The sequence below is a fragment of the Ornithorhynchus anatinus genome, chromosome 5 (assembly GCF_004115215.2).
Source record: "Ornithorhynchus anatinus isolate Pmale09 chromosome 5, mOrnAna1.pri.v4, whole genome shotgun sequence".
Classification (NCBI taxonomy): Eukaryota; Metazoa; Chordata; class Mammalia; order Monotremata; family Ornithorhynchidae; genus Ornithorhynchus; species Ornithorhynchus anatinus.
The window spans coordinates 11173615-11186529 of record NC_041732.1 but is presented as its reverse complement, the minus strand read 5'-3'; the positions used below and the strand labels follow the sequence as shown (position 1 = coordinate 11186529).

Here is a 12915-nt window from a genome sequence, read left to right as displayed (position 1 = left end):
AGTGCTTAACAAATAGCATTATTATTATTATTATTCTCCCTCCTCTTAAGCTTTCCCGCTTCACCCCAGTCCTCCCCCATTTCCCCCCCACCATCTCCCACCTAGCCCCTTCTCTTCCTAGAGCAAATCCAGTCTGATCCTGTCTCTCCTTGCCTACCTCTCAGATCATTCTTTCCATGGCCTTCCCTGTCCACTCCTCGGCTCACCTCCAAGCCATTCCTTTCCCCAGACGGTTCCTACCAGCTATGTTCAACCAGTGAACCTTAGCCTCCGCACATGCGTTCTTGTGTTCAGGCAAGAAGTCAAAAGTCCCGGTAGCCTGGACCTTAGAATTCCTTTATAATTTGACATGTATATAGGTATATGTCTAATTCGTCAGTTAGCCCTGCCTGTAAATTGTTCCTGGCTCAGCTTCTAGAGTGAAAATATTCAAGTAGAAACTTTTATGCGGTTCTCCGTATGTGGATTCACACCAACTGTATTTGCCAGAAGCCTTGATATGGAACTCCGCCCACCTCCAGATTTGTTGGGTTATATCTGTCAAGACAAACTTAGCATTTTACAGAAAAAAACTTTGCTGTCCTTTTAGTGAAAAGAGATGAAATAGCTTTTCTTCAGATATGCGAAGAAGGTAGAATGCATCCCATGCAATTTTTCAGTGATGCCACTTGCTTTCTGTTTTTGGCCCTCCAGTGTAGACGGGGGCTTGGTGAATCAATCAATCATATTTTTAGAGGGCTTGCTGGGTGCAGAGCACTCTACTAAGCGCTTGGGAGAGTACAATATAATAGAGTTGGAAGACATGTTCCCTCCCCACAACAAACTCTCTAAAAGGGGAGACAGGCATTAATATAAGTAAATGATGTATAATATATAGTGCATAGGTATGTAAGATGGTGCAGAAATGTTGAGGTGATAGGTCAAATCAGAACCTCTAAATATAGTGGCTTACAAAAATGTTAAAAGATACTATGTCATGTGGGTGTAATGGAAAGCTCTTGATCAGGGTTGTTTCTGTGCAGTGCAGTGACCGAACTAAGCAGAATGAGATTAGTAATAATAGAATTGGTACTTAAGCGCTTACTATGTGCCAAGCACTGTTCTAAGCATTGGGGTAGATACAAGTTAATCGGGTTGGACACAGTCCCTGTCCCACATGGTGCTCAGCCCCTTAATCCCCCATTTTAAAGATGTCAAGTGACTGTCCAAGATCACACAGCAGACGTGTGGCGGAGCCAGGATTAGAACCCAGGTCCTTCATTCAATTGTATTTATTGAGAGCTTACTGTGTGCAGAGCACTGTACTAAGTGCTTGGAATGTACAATTCGGCAGTAGATAAAGACAATCCCTACCCAACAACAGGCTCACAGTCTAAAAGAGGGACACAGACAGCAAAACAAAACAAGTAGGTTCCCTCTGACTCCCAGGCTCATGCTCCATCTACTAAGCCACTCTGCTTCTCCTAAAAGTTGTTGCTTAAAGGCTATGCTTTGCATAATCCCCTGCTCCATCCCTGGAGCCTCTGGATAGGAAAGAGATGGGATTTCCTGGGCACTTTAAGAATGGCCAAACCGAGTCCAGATCCCAGTTATCAGAATTAAAGGGAGTATCACAGTTGGCGGGGGGGATAACGTCTCCATGACCGAACAAAGGGTCTACTTTCAGCTGGGCCGGGCCCCAAAGAGATGAATCACATCCTCTAATCTCATGGAGGTAGCTGAGCTGCAGGGGCAAAACCCTGGGGTCCTAAAGGGGCATTAGCTTGAAAATACTTGAAAACAGCTACAGCTGCAGCAACTGAAAACCAGTTCGAGACTACTGTTATCCCCTGTATGGACCGAGGATTCTAAAGTCCATAACCAAGTCTTTTAAGGCATCTGCAGCTTCTAAGCAATGATCCTAGAAGGTCCATTTGGTAATGTAAGATTTTGTCTTTTTCTGCCTGAAAAACTTTCAATCCCTCTTCCAAGCTCAGTGAAATTACCATTGATCCTAAGCATAGATGACTCTCCTTCATTTTCCAAGACGATACTACTGCTTGCAAAGTCCTCCTCAGGAGTATAAGTGTGGATAAGACCAGTATGAGACCAACATACTCTGTCACATTGTTTGTACATCACTGTCATCAGTGACATTTATCGAGCTCTTATTGCGTGCAAAGCACTGTACTAAGCAGTTGCGAAATTACGATGCAACAGAATGGTAGACACATTCCCTGCCCACAGTGAGTTTACAGTCTAGAGGATAAGGATAGACCTTGGCTGACTAAATTATTCTTACCATATGTCCAACCCAGACCTACTACAAAAAAGGGAAGCAGTGTGGCCTTGTGGATAGAACTTGGGCTTGGGAGTCAGAAGGCCTTGGGTTCTAATCCCAGCCCTGTCTCTTGTCGGCTGTATATCCTGGGCAAGTCACTTTACATCTCTATGCGTCAGTTCCCTAATCTCTAAAATGGGGATTAAGACTGTGAGTCCTAAATGGGGCAGGGACGTTGCTCAACCCGATTATCTTGCATCTACCCTAGTGCTTAGAACAGTGCCTGGGACGTAGTAAGTATTTAACAAATACCATTATTATTGCTATTAAAAAACTCATCCAGCTTCTAGAGCAATTTTGGCAGCACCAGTAAACCCCCCGCCCCCCCCCCCCAATTCAGCTGCAGCTGCTCCCCCCAACTTGGGTCTCCCCTTTCCTCTCCCTGGACTGTCACACCAAGCAAAATTTACCCAGATTACATACCTCTTACGCAGCCCTTGGGGAAGACTCGCACTTCCCACCTAGCACCACCGTGCCCAGCAAAACATTCTCAATTCCCTTGGAAAGGGCCCTGATCAATGGCTCCCTGGACAGCCCTAAAGACAATGACCATGGGCTTAGCACAGGGCTTTGCACACAGTAGGCGATCAATAAATACAGCTGCTGTTATGATGCCCAGACTTGGACACACTACAGCTATTCCTGGGTCCTAGTGCCCCAGTGTGGCCAGCAAATACCTCATGAGTAACTTCATGAAGGTCTTGGTGTTCAGTGATAAACTCCAAAACCGGGTAACCAACTGCAGCTCGAATTAGTCATTGACCAGTGTCGATGCAGTCAAGACCAGCTGGGATTTTTTAGTCAACATCTTCTGGAATTCCGCCACGAAACCTGTGCAGAGAACGGAAGCTTCGCCCCCAGTTGCTCTTGTTGGTAAATAGAAACATCTTTTATATGGAAAACATTGGAAAGTTTACCTGTCAGTGTCTCTGATTTGTTGGAAGAAAGCGCCAATATGGATTTTACCTTTTTTTTTTCTTTCCGGTTTGTTTTCTAGTGTACTATCAGCAAGCCCAGGGAAAACATCCCAGCTTTTAAGCATTTAACTGAGGAACTGTACTCTCTGTTCTAGGATGTTATCTGGTGCACGGCCCAGTAACCCTGTAAAAGTATCATAAACTCTTGTTCGTTCGTGGTTGCAGGAGGACTCCTAACCTCAATTAATGTCCTGGGTTTTTGCGTGGGTACTCTGACCGTGTGTGGAGAGGATTTATTAGGGTAATGGACTTTTCTACCAGAGAAGATGAAAGGACAAAGGTTGCATATGGGGTGGCAAATAGAAGTAGGAATTTAATAATTTTACGAAAGAGGGCAAAGAGGAAATATAAATCTAAACCTATTTGCGAGATAATAGAAAATAGAAGCAGTTATTCATAGAAATGTAGTAAAAGTAAGCAAGACTATGATTAATAACCCTTTGAAAAATAGAATTCCACATGGAGAACATATGGAAAAAATATTGAAAAGATTGTTCAAGCTAGAAGGTTAAATAGCAATGAAATTTTCTTTGGGGGAGATTATCTTTACCCATTGTTTGTTTCAAATACTTATTACCAATTATTATAATAAACTGTGGTTTGAACTCTTTTTGGTATAGCAAACAGTGGGCATTAACCAAAAGACTGAACGAGAATAAATGAATTTAAAGAGGAAAGGTTTTTAATCTATCAGTCGTATTTATTAAGCGCTTCCCATGTGCAGAGCACTGCACTAAATGCTTAGGAGAGTAGAGTATAACAGAGTTGGTAGGCAAGTTCTCTGTCCACAGTGAGTTTACGGTCTAGAGGGAGAAACAGACTTTAGTATAAATAGATAAAATACGGATTAGTACATAAGTCCTGTGGGGCTGAGGGAGGGGTGAATAAAGGGTGCAAACCCAAGTGCATTGAAAGGATGAAAGGAAAACTGTGATTTGGGAGGTGCATGAGGCCATCTGCAGTGGGGTGCAGTTGTCCTCTGGTGCAGCTCTTTTGGCGGTGACCCCATGGGCCACTAGATCCCACTCTCACCTCCATACCTGGAGTTGAGAAGGGTACTAGGGAGGAAGGAAAGGTGTTCAAATGGAGAGAGTACAGGCCTGGGAGTCAGGAGGAGCTGGGTTCTAATGCCATTTGTCTGCTGTGCGACCTTGGACAGTCATTTCACTTCTCTGTGCCTCAGTTACCTCATCTGTAAAATGGGGATTAATGCTGTGAGCCCCAGGTAGGATACGGAGTATGTCCAACCTGATTAGCGTGTATCTCCCCCGGCACTTAGAACAGTGCTTGATCCATAGTAAGTGCTTAACAAATGCCATCATTATTTTTTTTATTACCATGGGTCCAAGCTGGGAAGGGGTACGGTGCCCACCCCTGCCCGACAATCATTGACTCCCTGCAGCTACTCTCCACCACCTTCTCCTTACCCCTGAAACATCTGTTTGCCATTCTACTTGAAGGGAATTTCTTTTTGGATCTGCAAACCTCAATCAGATTTTGTTTTTGATGTGTAGCCCTTTCAGTTCATGAAGCATGGTCACCCCTGCACCGGTGCAACTAAGACCTATCATTATTTGTAAACGGTGCAGGGAGGCATCTCCAGCCTGCGTTGGCATTTTCTGCCACATTCCCGTGTGTGGGTAGAATCTTCCCATCATTAGCGTCGATGTTTTAGAATGTGAAGAGCAGCTATATATTCACCATAAGCCTGTTACAATGTTATATTGTTCCATTGTACTCTCCCAAGAGCTTTGCACACAGTAAGAACTCAGTAAATACGATTGAATGAATAAGCTTGGCGAGATCGGTGAATCCAATGTCTACCCTTTTTATAACTGCCCAATTTTTTGTCTAAGTTTTCTTTTTATTCCTCCCAATAACAGTGATAACGGAAGAACCTATAGCAGGGTTATGACTAATGGCGGAAGACGGGATGTTCTGGAGAAAATACATCCACAGAATAGCTATGAATCGGAAATGACTCGACGGCACTCATTAATAATAACCTTTTTTATAATGATAGTGTTTGTTAAGTACTTACTATGTACCAGGCACTGTACTAAGCACTGGAGTGGATTCAAGCAAATCACGTTGGTCACATGGACACAGGAGCCCATGTGAGGCTCACAGTCTCAATCCCCATTTTACAGATGAGGTAACTGTGGCCCAGAGAAGTGAAGTGACTTCCCCAAGGTCATGCAGCAGATAAGTGGCAGAGCTGGGATTAGAACCCATGACCTTATGGCCTATGTTAAGCACTTACTGTGTGCCAGGCACTGTCCTAAGCACTGGGGTAAGATTCAAGATAATCGTTGTATTGTACTCTCCCAAGCACTTAGTACAGTGCTTTGAACATAGGAAGCACTCATTAAATTCCATTGATTGATCGATACAGTCCCTGTCCCACACAGGGCTCGTAGTCTCAATCCCCATTTGGCAGATGAGGTAACTGAGGTCCAGAGAAATGAAGTGACTTGTCCAAGGTCTCACAGCAGACAAGTGGCAGAGACCGAATTAGAACCCAGGTCCTCTGACTCCCAGCCCTTGCTCTTTCCATTAGCCCAGACTGCTTCCCCTCTAGCATTCTGAGGTGCTTTTTAAAAATAAAATTTCATTTTATTTAAAAACAAACGTACTATGCACCTCGAGTAGTACACGGGTATAGATACAGACCATATAGATATGGTCATTGTCCACTGTAGATTATATGTTGCAGAAGAATAAATGAACTTTTAGGAAATGTTGATGTAAATGTAGCCAAAGACCCATAAAGACATAGTTATTTGAACTTGCCCAACTGTTCATCCCAATTAGCATGTAGAATTCTGTCTTTCCTGATATTCCTGTTACTACCCAGTTTTCTCTTTGGAATGGAGCAGCAGCATAGCTCATACATTCTTAGTATAATCGGGACACACCTTTAGCAGTTGGTTTCTCATGTCATATTGCGCAGTAAGCAGTGTTAAAACTTGCTGTAATCAAATCAGAGGGCTTCTGCAGGAATTTGCTGAATACAGTGAAATGGATTCAATATATTTCCACAGCTCTCGTCTATTGTAATCTTTTGGTTCTGCAACACTGAGAGCCAGTTAATTTGTATTAGTCTCAAAGTGATTTTTTTTTTCCTAGAGACACTCTCCTTGCTACTTACTTTCAGAACTTGTGCTTTATTCACTCCGAAAGGGTTCTGGAAAGCCCAGGATAAGTGGAAGATTGGGCAATTAACCAGTTGGTTTGCTCTATTAAGAAAGCCCAAGTGGGTTGTTATTCTGACCCCAGTGTGGATTTTTGGGGCCAGGTTATCCATCTAGACTGTTTATATGGAAAAAGTCCATCAAGCAATACCTAATTTAGCATCACCGTTGGTGGTGCTGTGGCTAAGGACCCACCCATTGTCATTCTAACTGTTTTCTCTGATTGCTTCTGAAATCCTTCCATATTATTTGGAGCAAAGTGATTTTTTTTCCCCTCTTTTTCCTTTTCTCTTTTCTCGAAATTCATCTGAGGCCTATGTCGATCTATATATTTGCCAGCAGAATTGGTATCGTGTTGTTCCTTGGGGAAACTTTTCCATCACTAAGGGAAATGATGAAGTTAACAAGATAACAAGACTAGATACACTTTCTGATGTATTTTGGAGAAAAGTGGAATTCGACACCTAGAAAACTGGAAGAAATATCTGATCTGTACCTAGCCAGGTGGCCCTGCCCTTGCCCTTCTTCCTGATACTGTTCCTATTCTTGTTCCTTTGGCAGGCCCCGCCTCTGCCCCTCTAGCAGTACCGGTTAAGGCCAGATTGACTGGGGAACCCCTGCTCTGTACCTTATTTCAAGGGCCCTGGTGTACAGTCGCTCATGTGAGTTTCTTTGGGCCAAAGAACTCCCAGGATTAGCTCGGAACCTTGTTTGGGGACAGGGAAGTAAAAGGCTTCCACTTCTCTTCACTAGGCTCATAAATCTTTTACCACAACTTTCCAGTTTGACCCCGTTCCAAGTTGTTGACCCCTTAATCTGATCTTGGTCCCTGACCCTCATTCATTCAGTCATTCAATCATATTTACTGAGTGTTATTGAGTGCTTACTGTGTGCAGAGCACTGTACTAAGTGCTTGGGAAAGTACCATACAACAATAAACGGACACATTCCCTTCCCACAACGAGCTTACAGTCTAAACTAGCTACGTCTCTTTTCCTCTTTCAGATGTGCTGACAGCTCCAGGCTCTCAGGCTCTCAGCCCTGGCCTTCCTTCCCCCAGCCTTTCTCCCCCATAGCTTTTCCTTCTCCTCTCAGTCATTCAGTAAATAATGATAATAGTTGTCATATTTGTTAAGCACTTACTCTGTGCCAACCACTGTTCTAAGCACTGGGGTAGATACAAGATAATCAGATTGGACATAGTCCCTGTCCCACACGGGGCTCACAGTTTTAATCCCCATTTAACAGATGAGGCAAATGAGGCCCAGACAAGTAAAGTGACTTATCCAAGGTTACACAGCAGACAAGTGGAGGAGCTGGGAATAGAACCTATGTCCTCTGACTCTCACGCCCGTGCTCTTTCCACTAGCCACGCTGCTAAGGCGGTGAGTGGTACTTATTGAGCATTTCCTGTTGCAGTCAGTCAGTTGTATTTATTCAGTGCTTACTTTGTGCAGAGCACTGTACTAAGCACTTGGGAGAGTACGATGTAAAAATATAACAGATACATTCACTGCCCACAACGAGCTTACAATCTAAAGACTGCATAGAGCACTGCACAGAGACTACAGAGCACTGTACCAAACATTTGGGAGAGTACCATGTAACAGAGTTAGGTGACACATTCCTTCCCCTAAAGGAGCTGACGATCTAGAGGGGAAGACCGATATTGAAATATAAATATGGGCATATGTGCTTTCGGACTGAGTGGGGGTGAATATCAAGTGCTTAAAGGGTACAGATCAAGTGCGTAGAGGACATAGGGAGAGGGAGTGGGGAAAATTAGGGCTGAGTCGGGGAAGACCTCTTGGAGATGTGATTTTATTAAGGCTTTGGAGATGGGGAGAATGGTGGTATATGAAGGGAGAGGGAGTTCCTGGCGGAATGCATATGTGGCTTAAAAAAAATCCCTAAAGAGTGCATCAACACTCTCTTCTGCATTGTGTGCCTGTGAAGATAGTTGTTTGCTCTATTAATGCTTCCCCCGCGAATAGGTTTTTTCTGTTTTCAAGACTCTTGACATCCCAGTCTTTACAAAAACTTTGTTCAAGGAGAGAAACCCTCTCAGTTGCAATTTATTGGTATGTTTCTCGCAGCGATCTCCCAACAGTCCACTGATATTTCACATTGTTTGACTACATTCTTCACTGTGTCTTTAAATTGTTTATTCTGCCCTCCTGACTTGGGTGTGTTACTTCAGTTACTCATTCAGCAGCTGCTTGGGTATTCTGTTATCATCCTTTCTCTGCACATGTCCTGCCCAGGGAAGGTGTAGTGCCGTGAACGTTGCCTCAGTGCCTGTGAGCAGATTACGGTCCATTATCTCATCAGTAAGCTTGTCTTGCCATTTGATGCTGTGTCTCTCATGAAACTGCTCAAGACGTGGGATGTGTTTTATGTAATAGATCTAGGGTTCGCAGGCATATAAAATGGTGGATACCACAGTAGTTTTATAAACAGTAGTACTACTGGTCTACAGTACTACGGTACTACAGTAGTTGAAGCAGCGTGGCTCAGTGGAAAGAGCCCGGGCTTGGGAGTAAGAGGTCATGGGTTCGAATTCTGGTTCTGCCACTTGTCAGCTGTGTGATTGTGGGCAAGTCACTTCACTTCTCGGTGCCTCAGTTACCTCATCTGTAAAATGGGGATTAAGTGGGAGCCTCACGTGGGACAACCTGATGACCCTGTATCTACACCAGCACTTAGAACAGTGCTCTGCACATAATAAGCGCTTAACAAATACCAACATTATTATAAACCTAAATTTGGGCATCGCTTAGTGCTTACAAAACCAATCTGCCAATCTGTCAAAACCTATGCTGGTTCTACTTCTTTGTCTATCTGTGTGTAGCTGGATAGAATAATAATAATAATGTTTTTGTAATGTAATGTAATGTATTTGTTAAGTGCTTACTATGTGCAAAGCACTGTTCTAAGCACTAGGGGATACAAGGTGATCAGGTTGTCCCACATGAGGCTCCCAGTTTTAATCCCCATTTTACAGATGAGTTAACTGAGGCACAGAGAAGTTAAGTGACTTGCCCAAAGCCACACAGCTGGCAAGCAGCGGACCTGGGTCTAGAACCCATGACCTCTGACTCCCAAGCCCGGGCTCTTTCCACTGAGCCACGCTGCTTCTCAGGACCCTTTGATAGCATTAAGCTCTTTGTTACCAGTGAGAATCTCTGCATCCCTCAATTCATACTTCTAGTCCAAGGAGGGTTAACCAGAGATTTATGGGTCAAATCTCACTTTTAGATTTGGACAGTCAAACCTCCTACCTTTTTATTCATTCCCATTATTCCCCATTGATTCTCTTTGGTCACCTGTTCTACAACAAATCCCTACTCCAAAAGCTCTACTCTACTCAGATTGATGGCGCTGGTAGCTTCTTCCACTGTTTAGTTCCTTCTTCCTGCCTTTGTTAGCAGTGAAGATCAGAAGACACGATATTCATCTGGCCTAGCACACTGGCCAAGTATGACATGTTTTTGGGATTCCCTATCAGAAATGGCAGGAGGGCAGAGCAAAACCATCACTGGTGGTTATATGCTTTAGAAAGCTTCCTTTCAAGGAAGTTGCCCTTTTGACATAAGGCCTTGCAATGGGAACAAACTGGTATTTTCCCTCTTGTACTGAGTGGATAAACCTGAAGAACTCATAGGACCTGATAGATTTGGATTTGAAGGAGTGGCAGGGGCTAGGGTTCTCATTTATATTTTCTTTGTGTTCATTCCCTGCAAGATTTATAAGGGTTTCTATGGAAAACAAAATTAAGCTGCCTGTTAAATTTGTGAAAAGAGAAAGATGTTTTAGAATAATTTTTTGGATGGCCCTCACATATTTTTGTCACTTTTTTCCAGTTAGGTTTTCTTTTTTTAATCTGTGGTAAATTTACAAGGGCACCAGTTTATTGGAAAGTGTAGATGATGTCGATTATCACCCACACTACCTTTGAACCTTATCCCGTGAATTGCCTTGGTTTGGTTTGCACTAAGGAGGAAGGAGAATGTGCTCCTATTAATTGAACTGTTTAGTATTTTGGTTTATAATATGAAATTCAATCACTCAGTAATATTTATTGGGTGCTCTTTCTTTGTAGAGCACTGTATTAAGTACTTGGAAGATAGAATTAGTAGACATGATCTCTGCCTTCAAAGAGAATACAGTCTACTGGGAGAAACTGTGATTAAAATGAATTACAGAGAGGGGATAACAACAGCTTAAATATCTGTAAATAAGCACTCCCAGGTGAGAGTGAGGGGGCGGGGGAACTGAGGAGGAACGAAATACTTAGATGATGTGAAAGTAGTGAAGTGGCAGTAGTGAGGGAAATAAGAAGGAGAGATGAGATTTCCTGAAAGAGATGTGGATTCAGAAGGCCTTTGAGGATGGGGAGAGCAGTGGTCTATAGGAAGGGGTAGGGGATTCCAGTCAGAAGGGAGAAGGTGAGAGGCGAGAGAGAACAAGACACTGTGACTAGGTCGGTTTAAGAGGAATGAAGCATGTGAACTGGGGCGTAGTGGGAGGGCAATGAGGATTAGTGGGGAGAAAGCTGAGTGAGTCCCTTAAAGCCAAGCATCGGGACTTTGGGGTTTTTTTTTTTTTTTGTAGAGAGGAATGAACGACTTCTGGAGGTTTTTGAGCAGGAGGAAATTGTGCACAAAGTGATGTTTTAGAAAAATGATCCAGGCAGAGATATTTGCAAGGTAGCTGAAGCAGTAGTCAAGATAGAATATGAAAAGTATTTGGACTGGTGTGTGGCGGTTTCAGTAGAGAAGAAGAGGTAGATTCTGGAGATGTGAGGAAAGAACAAAAAGGATTTGGTGACGGAGTATGGAAGAGATTGAAGGAGAGGAGTCAAGGATAATGTCAAAGGTTGCCTGTTTCAGAGGTGGGTCAGGATGATGATGTTGTCAACAGGAATGGGAAAATTAGGAGGAGTGGATTTGGGAAGATGAGGAGGTCAGTTTTGGCCATATTGAGCTTGAGATGCCAGCGGGATGTAATGGTAATAATGATGGTATTTGTGAAGCGCTTACTATGTGCAAAGCACTGTTCTAAGCAATATCCTTGAAGAGATGTCGTGGAGGCAGGAGATGCAAGATGGAGGGAAGTTGGGGCTAGTGAGGTAGATTTAGGAGTCATCTGCATAGAGATGGTACTTGAATCCATGAGAGGAGATAAACTCACCGAGGATGTAGCGGTAGGTTGAGAATAGAAGGGGACAGAGAACAGAGCCTTGACAAAGACCCACAGTCAAGCGATGGGAAACAGAGGGAGAGCTGGTGAAAGAGATGAAGAAGGGCTGGCCAGGGATGTAGGACAACCAGGAGAGGACTGACTCTGTCAGAGAAATGAAGGTTTTACAGCGTTTAGGAGAGCAGAGTGGCCTAATGGAAAGGGCACAGGCTTGGGAGAAAGAGGACCTGTGTTCAAAGCCTGGCTCCACCACTTATAGGCTCTGTGACCTTAAGCAAGTCACTTAACTTCTCTGTGCTTCAATTCCCTCATCTGCAAAATGGTGTTTCAATACCTGCGCCTCCCTCCTACTTAGAATGTGAGACCCATGTGGGATCTGATTATCATGCACCTATCCCAGTGCTTAGTACAGTGCAGGGCACATAGTAAAGAGCTTAATAGCACAATCATTGTTATTATTGTTATTCATTCATTCAATAGTATTTATTGAGCGCTTACTATGTGCAGAGCACTGTACTAAGCACTTGGAATTATCATTATTATATAGGAGAAAAGGTTCATTCATTCATTCAATAGTATTTATTGAGCGCTTACTATGTGCAGAGCACTGTACTAAGCGCTTGGAATGAACAAGTCGGCAACAGATAGAGACAGTCCCTGCCGTTTGACGGGCTTACGGTCTAATCGGGGGAGGCGGACAGACAAGAACAATGGCACTAAATAGAGTCAAGGGGAAGAAAAGGTGATCTACAGGGTCTAAAGCTGCCAAGACCTCATGGAGGATTAGGATGGAGAAGGTAGAGACAAGGTTATCAAGTTGGATGCAGTCCCCATGCTCTCAGTCTTAATCCCCATTTTACAGATGAGGTAAATGAGGCACATAATAGTTAAGTTCATTCAATCGTACTTATCAAACATTTGCTGCATGCAGAGCTCTGTACTAAGCACCTCGGAGACTAGAATACAACAATAAACAGACACATTTCCTGCCCACAGCGAGCTGGCAGTCTAGAAGGGGGGAGACAGACATGAATACAAATAAATAAAATTACAGAGCTGTGCATAAGTGCTATAGGCCTGGAAAGGTGGGAAGAGCAAAGGGAATAAGTCAGGGCAAGGCAGAAGGGAGTGAGAGATGAGGAAAGGTGGGGCTTAGTCTGGGAAGACCTCTTGGAGGAGTTGTGTCCTCAATAAGGTTTTGAACAGCGGGGAGAGAGAGTAA

General features: G+C 43.6%; 1 protein-coding gene across 3 annotated transcripts in view; it reads left to right on the top strand.

Moving 5' to 3' along the window:
* Positions 1-12915, top strand: part of NRG4 (neuregulin 4) — a 93348-nt gene that overhangs the window by 14059 nt on the left and 66374 nt on the right. The window contains exon 1 of one of the 3 annotated variants that reach the window (XM_029065874.2): positions 3113-3193. The exons of the other annotated variants lie outside the window; for them this stretch is intronic. The gene's annotated coding sequence lies outside the window, so the exon portion shown is untranslated. Of the gene's footprint in view, positions 1-3112; positions 3194-12915 lie in introns of those variants that run through there. 3 annotated transcript variants of the gene reach the window in all.